Source organism: Varanus komodoensis, unplaced genomic scaffold (assembly GCF_004798865.1).
Source record: "Varanus komodoensis strain SLA01 unplaced genomic scaffold, ASM479886v1 scaffold29_1, whole genome shotgun sequence".
Lineage (NCBI taxonomy): Eukaryota > Metazoa > Chordata > Lepidosauria > Squamata > Varanidae > Varanus > Varanus komodoensis.
In genome coordinates this window covers 9444420-9454290 of record NW_025335759.1, presented here as the reverse complement: position 1 = coordinate 9454290, position 9871 = coordinate 9444420, and the positions used below count along the sequence as shown (strand labels likewise).

At 48.5% G+C, this 9871-nt stretch overlaps 1 long non-coding RNA gene across 1 annotated transcript; it reads left to right on the top strand.

Moving 5' to 3' along the window:
* The first annotated feature begins 958 nt into the window (after positions 1-958).
* Positions 959-5622, top strand: LOC123025928. Its single transcript, XR_006415215.1, has 3 exons — positions 959-1248; positions 2979-3085; positions 5578-5622. It is a non-coding gene; the product is annotated as an uncharacterized LOC123025928 (long non-coding RNA).
* Positions 5623-9871: the final 4249 nt, after the last annotated feature.

Sequence of the window (9871 nt, the reverse complement as noted above, 5' to 3'; positions counted from 1 at the left end):
TTCAAGATGCATATTGCCATGGTCTTCAATAACTTGGAGGCCCTGGGCACTCACACGTATCCCCCAAATTCCTCAAACTATGTCTGCTCAAGCTAAATTTTAAAATCAAAGAACTCACCATATTCTGAGGATGCTTCACTAATAAATGCTCACCAGTTGGGTGTTTCCTCCCCTTAAGGGTTTTGCACAAATATTAAAGACTGAAGTGAAATGCATGCTAAGGATCTCTGACTTTCATGCATTTGCCCTCAGAGGGATGGAAACAATCAATATGACTGTTTTTTCAGACCTGAGAAGCCTGCAAAAATTTACTGAGCTTTGATCCCAAAATACGATGCCTTGCAGTAAAATCTTTTAAAATTGGCATTTCCAGCTTTGGAACAGATTGGAGTTTGTGAACAATTTCTCCTCTTCTTTGAGAAAAAAAATCTATGAAGAAAGCATTCTTTCTGTTTGCAGCTGCACATAATTTTTAAAACATGCACATAATTTATCTTGAGTCCTTCAGACGAGTGATCGGAAAACATTCTAGAGCAGTTGCATTTCGTGGTAGGTGAAGATGCAGGGTAAGTATGTAGGCTTGAAATGATCCACATGGAAGCATCCTCCGCGGGCAGCCCAAAGGGCCAACTATAACCCATCATCCTGTCCACTACTGCGACTGCCAGATGCCTCCAGGAAGCACACAGGTGACACCTGCCTGGTGTTTGTTCCCATCATCCTTTGTTCAGAGCTGAACTGCCCTTGTTCATGGAAGCTGCATTTAATTCTTGTGGCTGGTAAGCCAGTGGTGGGCTGGAGGGGCAGGGAGCCTCTTCCAGGCCAACAGCCAAATCCCATTTTGGGAAGCGCTCAGGACAAGTCCTGCAGGCAAAGGGTCATGGCCCTGAACACCAGCTTCAAGCTCAGATGCTCTGCCATCCATCCTTAGGAGAAACATTTCAACCTCTTAGACAGGAGGAAACAACTGCCCCTGTTCCTAACCCACTGGTGGTTGGAGGAAAGGGTGTGGGACCAAGGTGTGGCATGGGCCATCTAAGGAAGCTTCCCCAGACCTGGTCTCTCTTTCCCAAGCAGATGGTCCTCTCCTGATCTCCAAACCGGCCACAGAGGACTGAGCATTCGCTGTAGCTATAGAAGGTTGGACTGATGGCTGGAAATGAAGACGGAAAAGGAGGGCCGGGAAAGGGGCTCCTGGCTTTACTTGACCTCGAAGGCGTTGAACGTGTTGCGTAAAGGAGGGAACAGGTAGGGATGGTTCTGGATGATCTGACACCTGCTTCTCCAGGTGCATGAAGCACAGACTGTATAGCTCTGCCCCCTTGGCTGCTGTCTAGTATGAGCAGGCCTCAAAAGGTGACCATCCCCTTCAGCATCTGGGTGGGCTTGCTGGCTGGGCGCTTGCATTCGCCCTTCCGTTAGGGATGATGGGCTGCTTTGCATTTCCTGTTGTGATTGGCTGATTGCCTGCTCTTAAATTCACCCCCCGTTGTGGGATCTGATTGGTTGCTATGGCCCCTGCTGTGTGCTGATTGGAGGAGGAGGGAGACTTACGTTAGTGGAAGTGTTTGTGCAAGAGAGAATGTGACATGTCCACATAAAGAAGAGGAGGAAATTGGAAATAGATTCATACTTTTGGTTTCCATCAGTCTGTTATCTTGGAAAGCACATTCCCAGGATCACCCAAACGCTTGTTTGTTCGCTTAACTAGGACAGTTAAGGTGGGATAAGTTACTACCGCCCCTCTTGGATTCATATCTACGCATGAATCGTGATCCACACCAGTGCTTTTGAGCACGGAGCTATTCCCCCTGACAGGAGCCGAAGCAAAGGTGCCACCTTACGCAGGTACCTCCTAAACAGTCACCTGTTCAGCAGGAGGTAGTGGAGGCTGGAAGGAGTCGCCTCTTCCTAGAGCCCTTGCCGAAATGGGAATGGCCAGGTAATATTGCCATCATCGGCAAGCCCATGTGTATTGTAACCTTGTTGCCGATATAATTCCAGAGGGCAGAACAGATTTGTCTGCCAGAGTCGCTGCAGCTGCGGTCTGGGGAGAGAGGCTGGGGAGAGCCGAGGTATGTCGTGTCGTCACGTTAGTGGACGCAAGGACCTTTAACGGATGTGTCCAGAGGGGAATTTTCGCAGGTACGAGCTGTCATGTCCCTCGGCAGCAGGGAGCTGAAAGGCAGCACCTGCCGAAATGCCCACCTTCGCAGCGATCAAAGATCCGGCGTCCTCACGGTACTGCCATCCCTTTGCCCTTGGTGAGACCGTCCAGAACGCGCCGTGATGGAAGAGGAGCTCTCGTCCTGTCCCCACGGCCTCCGGGCAAGCGTGACCTCTGCCACGGCTGCCAATGACAGCCATTAGAGCAGTTGGCACGGTAGTTTCGCATGTGGAAATCCGCTCGGTGACGCATCTGCTGTCCCCCTGCCCCTGGGCCTTGGCAGCCGAGATCTCGCTCTGACCTTCCGCACGTCTTGAGTGCCGAGTGTGGCCGGCGCTGCGGGCTGCTCTGGATGGGATTTCAGGCTCTCGCTTGCAATTACGTGCCTTGGACAGACGCTCAATGCAAGGAAGGGACTTACTTTGCTATTAGAACGATTTTTTAAACAGGCTTTCCTATTGAGAAGCCGTGGCTTCTGTGCCAGGAAAGGCACTCCTTGATGCGTACAGCTGTGATGGGCCAGGCGTGAGGCAGACGTCAGTACTTACAGGGGCTGAAGCAGTTAGAGGCTCTGCGCCTTTCCATTCCTTTTAATGAGATTTCTTTATATATATTTGTATTTTTAGCACTTGCAGTTAAAAGTTCCAAGATCCTTTCTTGGGCAGAGAGGCGGTCTGTTAACTTCTCTCATTTACAAATGAAAAGGAAAGCTAACATATCATTGTACTAATCAGTTTACTTGTCTCATTTTTGCTGAGAGCCTTTTAGTAATAATCTTCATTAATCTAATAGGCCATATATCATCTTCCAGATTCTGGATGCTGCGCTACTGTACTGGGGAGGAAATCGGACACTTTCTGGAGGTGACAGAGATTGGAATGGGTGGAGAACAGCACGCCTCAAGGCCATAAAATCGAAGTTAGTCTAATGAAAGGGGAAACTGCCGTTTTCACGGGTAATGTTTGGAGGGGGAAATGCCAGTGCTGTTCAGGGTTTTGCAAAGACCACAGTGATGCCTTATTTATATTGGACTGCAAGAGAATGGCAGAGCAGCACCAGGTGAGGGTTTCTCCCCTGATCTTCCCACAGCCCAGGTGCCATCAGGGCATCCTGGCTGGAGGGCTACCTGCCAGTGCTTCCGCTGGGGAGTCCGCTCCACGCATCCTACAAGGAAGACTTGCCTACCTGTTGGAGCAAACGGGCAGTGGAACCAGCTGTCAAGAGGGGTTGTGTGCTCTTCCACCCTAGACGCATTCTAGATAGACTGTTATCTGAGTGGGGTGGTGTGAAGGGGTGTCCTGCTATGGCAGGGGGTTGGACTTGATGGCCTCCTTGGCCCCTTCCAACCCACGATTCCCTGCCAGACTTGGAGAGGGAAGTGGCAGAGACCCACAGAGGGACCCCCACCCTTGGTGGGCTGAAGATTCCCCATCCACGGATACCTTTGCTCCACAAAAGCTGGCACTGCTCTATGAACCAAGATATGTGCTTTTTTGGTTACAGTCTTGCTAGCGAAAAGCATACCTGTGCCTCTTGTGTAGATATGCAGACACCAGACGCAGCTGCATCATGACTCAGAGTTTTAGCTACTGTGGGGCGGGTAGCTTGTGGCACTTGTCTGCTGAGGCCTATGACTCCCATCAGCTGCCGCCATCGGCTCTGCTGGAAAGGCATGATGGGCGTTGTAGGCAAAAAAGTCTGGAAAACCACATTGCCTCCTCTCTCCCTGCAGACGGAGGGACTGGGGCCCAAAACCTGAAGAACAACAGATCATGCATCTCACACAGGCAGAATGTTAATAAGGCATCTTCCAAAGACAAAGCTAGGAACGAAATAGGGAGCGTGATTTGCCGGAAGGTAGGGCAGGGACTGGTAAATGGGAACTCAAGGGGTGGCCGGCCGAGTTAGCTTCTGAATCCCTCCACACTGGGTGATACGCAGGAACTGTTCATCCAGGACGAAAGCCACGAACGCATCAAGATTTCGAAGATGAGCATAGCGGCGCCCTTGAAACCCCTCTATTTGCATGCAACACATCACCTGTGTGTACACGCGCACACACATATAGCGCCTTCTGCAGATTTAAGTGCCAAAACTGTGCGTGGTTAAAGATACAGTAGAAAAACACAATGGCCCTGCAGCATGTTGTGAAGAGTTCAAAAAACTCACCGCAGCAGGAGAGTTTTTATTTATTAAATAAGTATTTTCATTCTCTCAGACATTTTAAGACCTGGACGCTTAGATGCCAGCCCATTTTATTTATTCTTGTGCTGGAGGTTTTGCTTTGCTTTGCCACATGGTTCTTACCCCCTTCCCACTGATTTTATTCATTTTTATTTTATTTAAAACATACCCCGTCCTATACAAAAATCATCCCAGGATGGCTTACAAGAATGATGACAATCCATTTTACTTTATCTCATTGTGCTGTTTCATTGTTTTGTTGGGTTTTGTTTGTTTTAATCACTTGCATCTCACCGGGTGAGCCCTGCTTGTTGGGGAGTCTAAGTGTCAGTACAGAAATGTGTCCTATTTCTTCCATGGCGGAACCCAAAGCAGCATCACTTCTGGGGACGCTGGGAGCGCAAGCCAGAATGGCAACTCTAGCCGTTCGCTCTAATAAAATTAAGAGGCATCCCCTGAAGGAGCGAAAGTGGAGCACTTAAGCATGTGTGTATCGCACAAAATAGGAACTCTCCCTGGTAAACAGGGACTTCAGTATGGCTCTCGATTCCTCTCTTGGCTGCTTTCTGCTTGAAGCTTTCTGTGCCTACCAGCAAATTTCCTCCCATGTTCCTGGTTGTTGATGTAACTAGAATGAGGGCACAAAATGTGAAAACCCACACTGCTCCAAAAATACCATATCAAGCTCATTTGTAAATTCCACGAAAATCTAAACTAGGAAAACAACATTTGGATTTAGGTCCAGCCTTCTGCAGCTTCCTCCAGAGTAAAATGGGTTTGTCAAACTCTAATATATGGCATTGCTTTCATATTTGCTTTGCTTGCTGCAGAAAAAATAAAATGAAAAGGCAACTCTCCCTTCGCTTTATTTTGGAGTAAGCTGGAGGGTATATCATTTACAATCCCTGATTTCACTTCCAGGATTGGGAAGTTCACGCCTGGTCTGAATATGTGCTGAGATATTGTGGTAGTAGCTCATTTGCTCTTTGCAGCAGTATTAATTTACTATAGCAAACACGAAGAGAAGTTGTTATTGCAGAAACTTAAATCAAAAAGCCTAGCACCCTACAATGAGCCAGGGAGAAAGATTCAATCGGCATAGGAGCTGCTTTCTGTGCAGAAAACATATTTTAAAAATATGGTGAGCTTTTAAAATGTAATAAATAGGCACCTGCTCTCTGCGTGCCTCTTAATCTACCCACTCAATCTGGTCTGTTTTTCCTAAGCCTCTTGGAAGAATCAGGTGCATCAGAAATTACGGGAAGAGGGACAAATATGGACCAGGTTGGAGAGGGAATGTTCAAGAGGTAAGTGGTGAGGATTGGCATGCCGGGGGTGTCGGCACTAGCTGGTCGAACTAAATAACGGGCTGGCCAAGTTGAAATGTAATCACCAGAGGCCTTCAGGAAGGATGGAATCCAAAGTCAGTGTAAATGTGAGATTATCATCTCCCAAGGAGCTGCTGCCAACCTGTTTTGACACTTGTTCTTTCAGCAGTTTCCATGTTCTTACAGCTGGGAACACATCCTTTCAGCTCCTGCTCACCCCCCCCCCACCCCCCACCGCTGCCCATAGTAATAAAAGCTTTCAGGACGCTGCACACAGCTGAAGAAGTGAACGGAGGGAAGAAAAATTAATATCTGGAACTTCAGCCGAGTGAATCTTATTGAATTCTTGTTACTGCTCTTATTGAAGAGCGTTTGCAAGGTTGACATGCTGGTAATGCGGCAGACTGGAGGAAGATGGATTTGAGTTTTGCTGAGCCAGTTTGAGGTCCCAAATCTATTGCAAAGCAGAAGAGAGCAGAGAGGTGTGACCCAGAGACTCCCGGCAAGATCCTGTTTATCTCCCTCGTGCTGTAATGTATTACACACACGACATTAACAAGATGGTGTCGTTCTGATATGCTAACCGGCTTTAATTACCTTTTTGTTCAGGCAGGTTTATCCTCAGCAGCTTTCCCTAAAATCATTTAATTTATCTCTTCAGTTGCGTTGGCACCTTTGCCTTCCTCCAAGGAAATCAAATGCCTGTTTTAGCTTCACAACCATGTTGAGAGGTAGGTTAGGCTGACATTCGCAACCATCCCTTGGCCAAGCTCAGGTATCACAGCAGGTAATTGGTTTTGTGACCGGGGGCACTCCAAAGACTCACCTGCTTCCTCCCTTCCTTTTCCCTTAGGCTTGGTGTCTCCCGTCTTCCTCCCTCTGTGAGCTGATGTAACCATGGTTATGGGTATTTGTCAGCCAAAGACTGAATCATGGTTAGATCGGATGGAAGCTTGAGCTTTGAGACGAATGGCAAGTGAGCCTCCATGTTCGAAGCCATGGCTCACGATAACCAGGGTAAGGCGGCACAGGAGGGGCAGCCTGGGTGAGCTTACGGATTCCCGTTGGCCAAAAGACGCTCTGCGGGGCTGCCTTGGGGGGCTGTGCAGCTCACTGCCACCTTTCTGAGTCCACAGGGATAAGATGGTTCCTGTCCAGGAAGGGGGCTTTGCACCTGCGTGATCACAGGGCAGCTGATCTACAGTGATATCAAATGTCTTAGCCAGACAGCTCAGGTGACTTATAGCGTCCCCCGCTCCAAGTTGTCCGATCACAGGGTAAATTCTTGCATTCAGAAGCGCCATTTAGCGTGGCTTTGAGGTACATCCAATTTTCCCTTTTTTTAAAGAACTCAGAGCAGCTTGCGTCATTCTTCTCCTGTTCTCAGGATTATCCCCACAACAGCTACCCCATGAGGTAGGTTGGGCTGAGAGTCTGTGCTGGCCCAAAGTCCCCAAATGGCTCCATGGCGGAGCAGGGACTGGAACCCAGATTGCTTGAGTCCCAGTCCTGCGCTCTTAACCACTACACCGCACTGCCTCTTCAGGTGTGGCTAGAGGTTTGGGCTGAGCTAGGGAGTCAGCAAGTCCTATGGATACTGTCCTGTGCACTGGTTTAAGTTCTCAGTCCTGGTTGGAGGTTCTTCGTGTCCTAGGCGCTCTCCAGCTATAGCTAGTCATTCTCAAAGAAGCGACCAGACAAGGCATGAGGGCAGCAAACTTCCCATAGTTTACCTCTAGCAACGGGGATGCAGATGCAAACTATAGGGAGGATCTGTTTAGATGTCCAGCCTGGTCATTCATAGGCCTGTCCCCCATAAACAGCTCAAACCATCTTTCATGAACAAGCTTTATTTGTTAAATTTAGAACTTGCCTTTCCTCCAAAATTACTATGGTGGCATATATTAGTCCTCCTATCCGTTTTATCCTCCAAACAACCCTGTGAGGTAGGCTAGCCTGAGGGACAGTAATTGGCACAAAGTCACCCAGTGACTTTGGTCTATCGATACAATAAGCTCAGCTCAGAGAGAGATACTAGCAAGACAGGTAACAAGGATCCCTTTCTGAGGTCCTTAGTGACACAGTTGCTGAGGAAAATGGGTTTCTGGACACTGTTCTTTGGGGCAAACATTGCAAATGGTTTGAAAGAGATCAGGTGCATCACCTTTTGAGGCTGACAGGTCAGAGATGCAGCTCGTATCTTGGGAATCAGCAGAATCAGTGCCTACTTAAGGGTATTACTGTTCTCAGTGTATAGATAGGGAAACTGAAGCTAAGGCTGGCATACCCATGAGTTAAATAGGCTTTGCATTTGCCACTCTCAGATCCAGTTCTGATGTAATATCTGCAAACAAAGCCATCTACCGTACGAAGCCAGGGCAAAAGAGAAAAGTCCGGGCACTTTGCCCAATTTATTTTCCTTCCAGAATTTGTTGGTATTTGGGTGCAGAAGTCAAGACCCTTGGGATACCTACTTGATGAAAATACTCAGAATGGAATTCGCCCCAGCACTTACGCTGGTTAACCATGTTATTCCCAGAAGAGATGGAGCCATTTCCTCAGAAACTTTTCCTAGCAGGTTTGCTTTCTTTTCCTGCATGCTCTCAGGGGGGCAGAATCATTACCCACGTGTAGATGATGGAAGCCTGAAAGCAAGATTTACCTTGGCCTGACAAACTACCTCCCTTTGGATCACTGTCTTTTTTCTTACTCTGTGGGAGATGTGCAGCCAAGTAGCGAAGAAAATATTTAAGCGAAGTTTTATGAGGGCTTCCCTCCTGTGCATTCACTTAATTTGATATGAAATGGCAGCCTGCAAAGACACACGTTACCAGCTGGTATCTGCTTATTACATGGCTGGCTGTTCTCCGTGGTGTTGATTTGCCCTTCTGTACAAGCTCTGAGCTGATAAAGAGGAAGATGCGTTGCTCGTGACATGTGTGTTTTCATAGCAATGAGGGAAACGGCTTTTGTTTTAGTTTCAAAAGGTAAATACTGACAGGCTTAAGGGAAGCATTTATATGAGGAGGAAGAGGAGGAAACTGTGGGCAGCTCCAAACAGAGTGCTCAGTGCAGTAATACAGTGAGCTAAATTTAGGATCTGGTCTCGGGTTGCTCTCCCGCCCCCGACGCACAGCCCTTGCCCATTTGGAGGTGGTGCTGCACACTGCTTTGCTCCTTTCAAAGCGAAGCTTTGTGTGCTAACTCCTTCTGCTGAGTGGAGTCTTGGAATTCGGCCTGATAGCACCCCTGGGTCAGCAGACCGTGCCTCAGAAGCAGCCTCGTGTTTTGCCAAGAGGCCAAAAGATTTTGCAACCTTGTTGTGCGTGTTAATTAATAGGGTGTAGCTGCCGGAGACCAAGTCAGTCCATTCAGCCCGGCACTGTGGGCCCGGATTGGCAAGATCCTTCTCCAGCCAAGGTGCTTTCAGCCCTAGTTGAAGATGCTGGAGCTTGGAGACCTGTTGCAAAGCAGGTGCTCTGAGGTTCACCCAAGGCCTCTTCCCCGTAACCTGTTCTTGTACCATGTCACACACAGCATTTCGCTCAGCACCTGAGAGCTATCCTGAGACAAACTGAAGCTCCATCCGGTCACGGAGTGGCCAACCAGTCGCCCATGGGATGCTCAGAAGCCCATCTCCTGCCCATGTCCCCCAACAAATGGTATGCGGAGGCATAGAGGCATCATGTCCCACTGGCCATGGATAACCTCCTCCTCCATGAATGGGTCCAGTCCCCCTTTGAAGCCATCCAGTTGGTAGCCATCACCACATCTTTGGAAGACTGTTCCAAAGTGTAACTTTGCACTGTGTACAGAAGGACTTCTTTTCCTCCCCCAAATCTCCCACCAATCAGTTTCCAGAAATAATGCAAGCAAAATTAAACAGTGAAGAGCAAGCTAACTACAATTTGATGAGTGGGGCGAGAGCAAGGATGGCGAGGTAGGAATGTGAACGAATTCAGTTACCTGTATTTACTTGGACTATCACCCAATTAAAGAGCGAGCCAGTGTGGTGCAGTGGTTAAGTGCATGGGACTGGGACTCAGGCGATCTGGGTTCTAGTCCCCGCTCAGCCATGGAGCCAACTGGGGGACTTTGGGCCAGTCACAGACTCTCAGTCCAACCCACCTCACAGGGTTCTTGTTGTGGGGATAAGATGGAGGAGGAGAGATGATGTAAGCTGCCTTGAGCC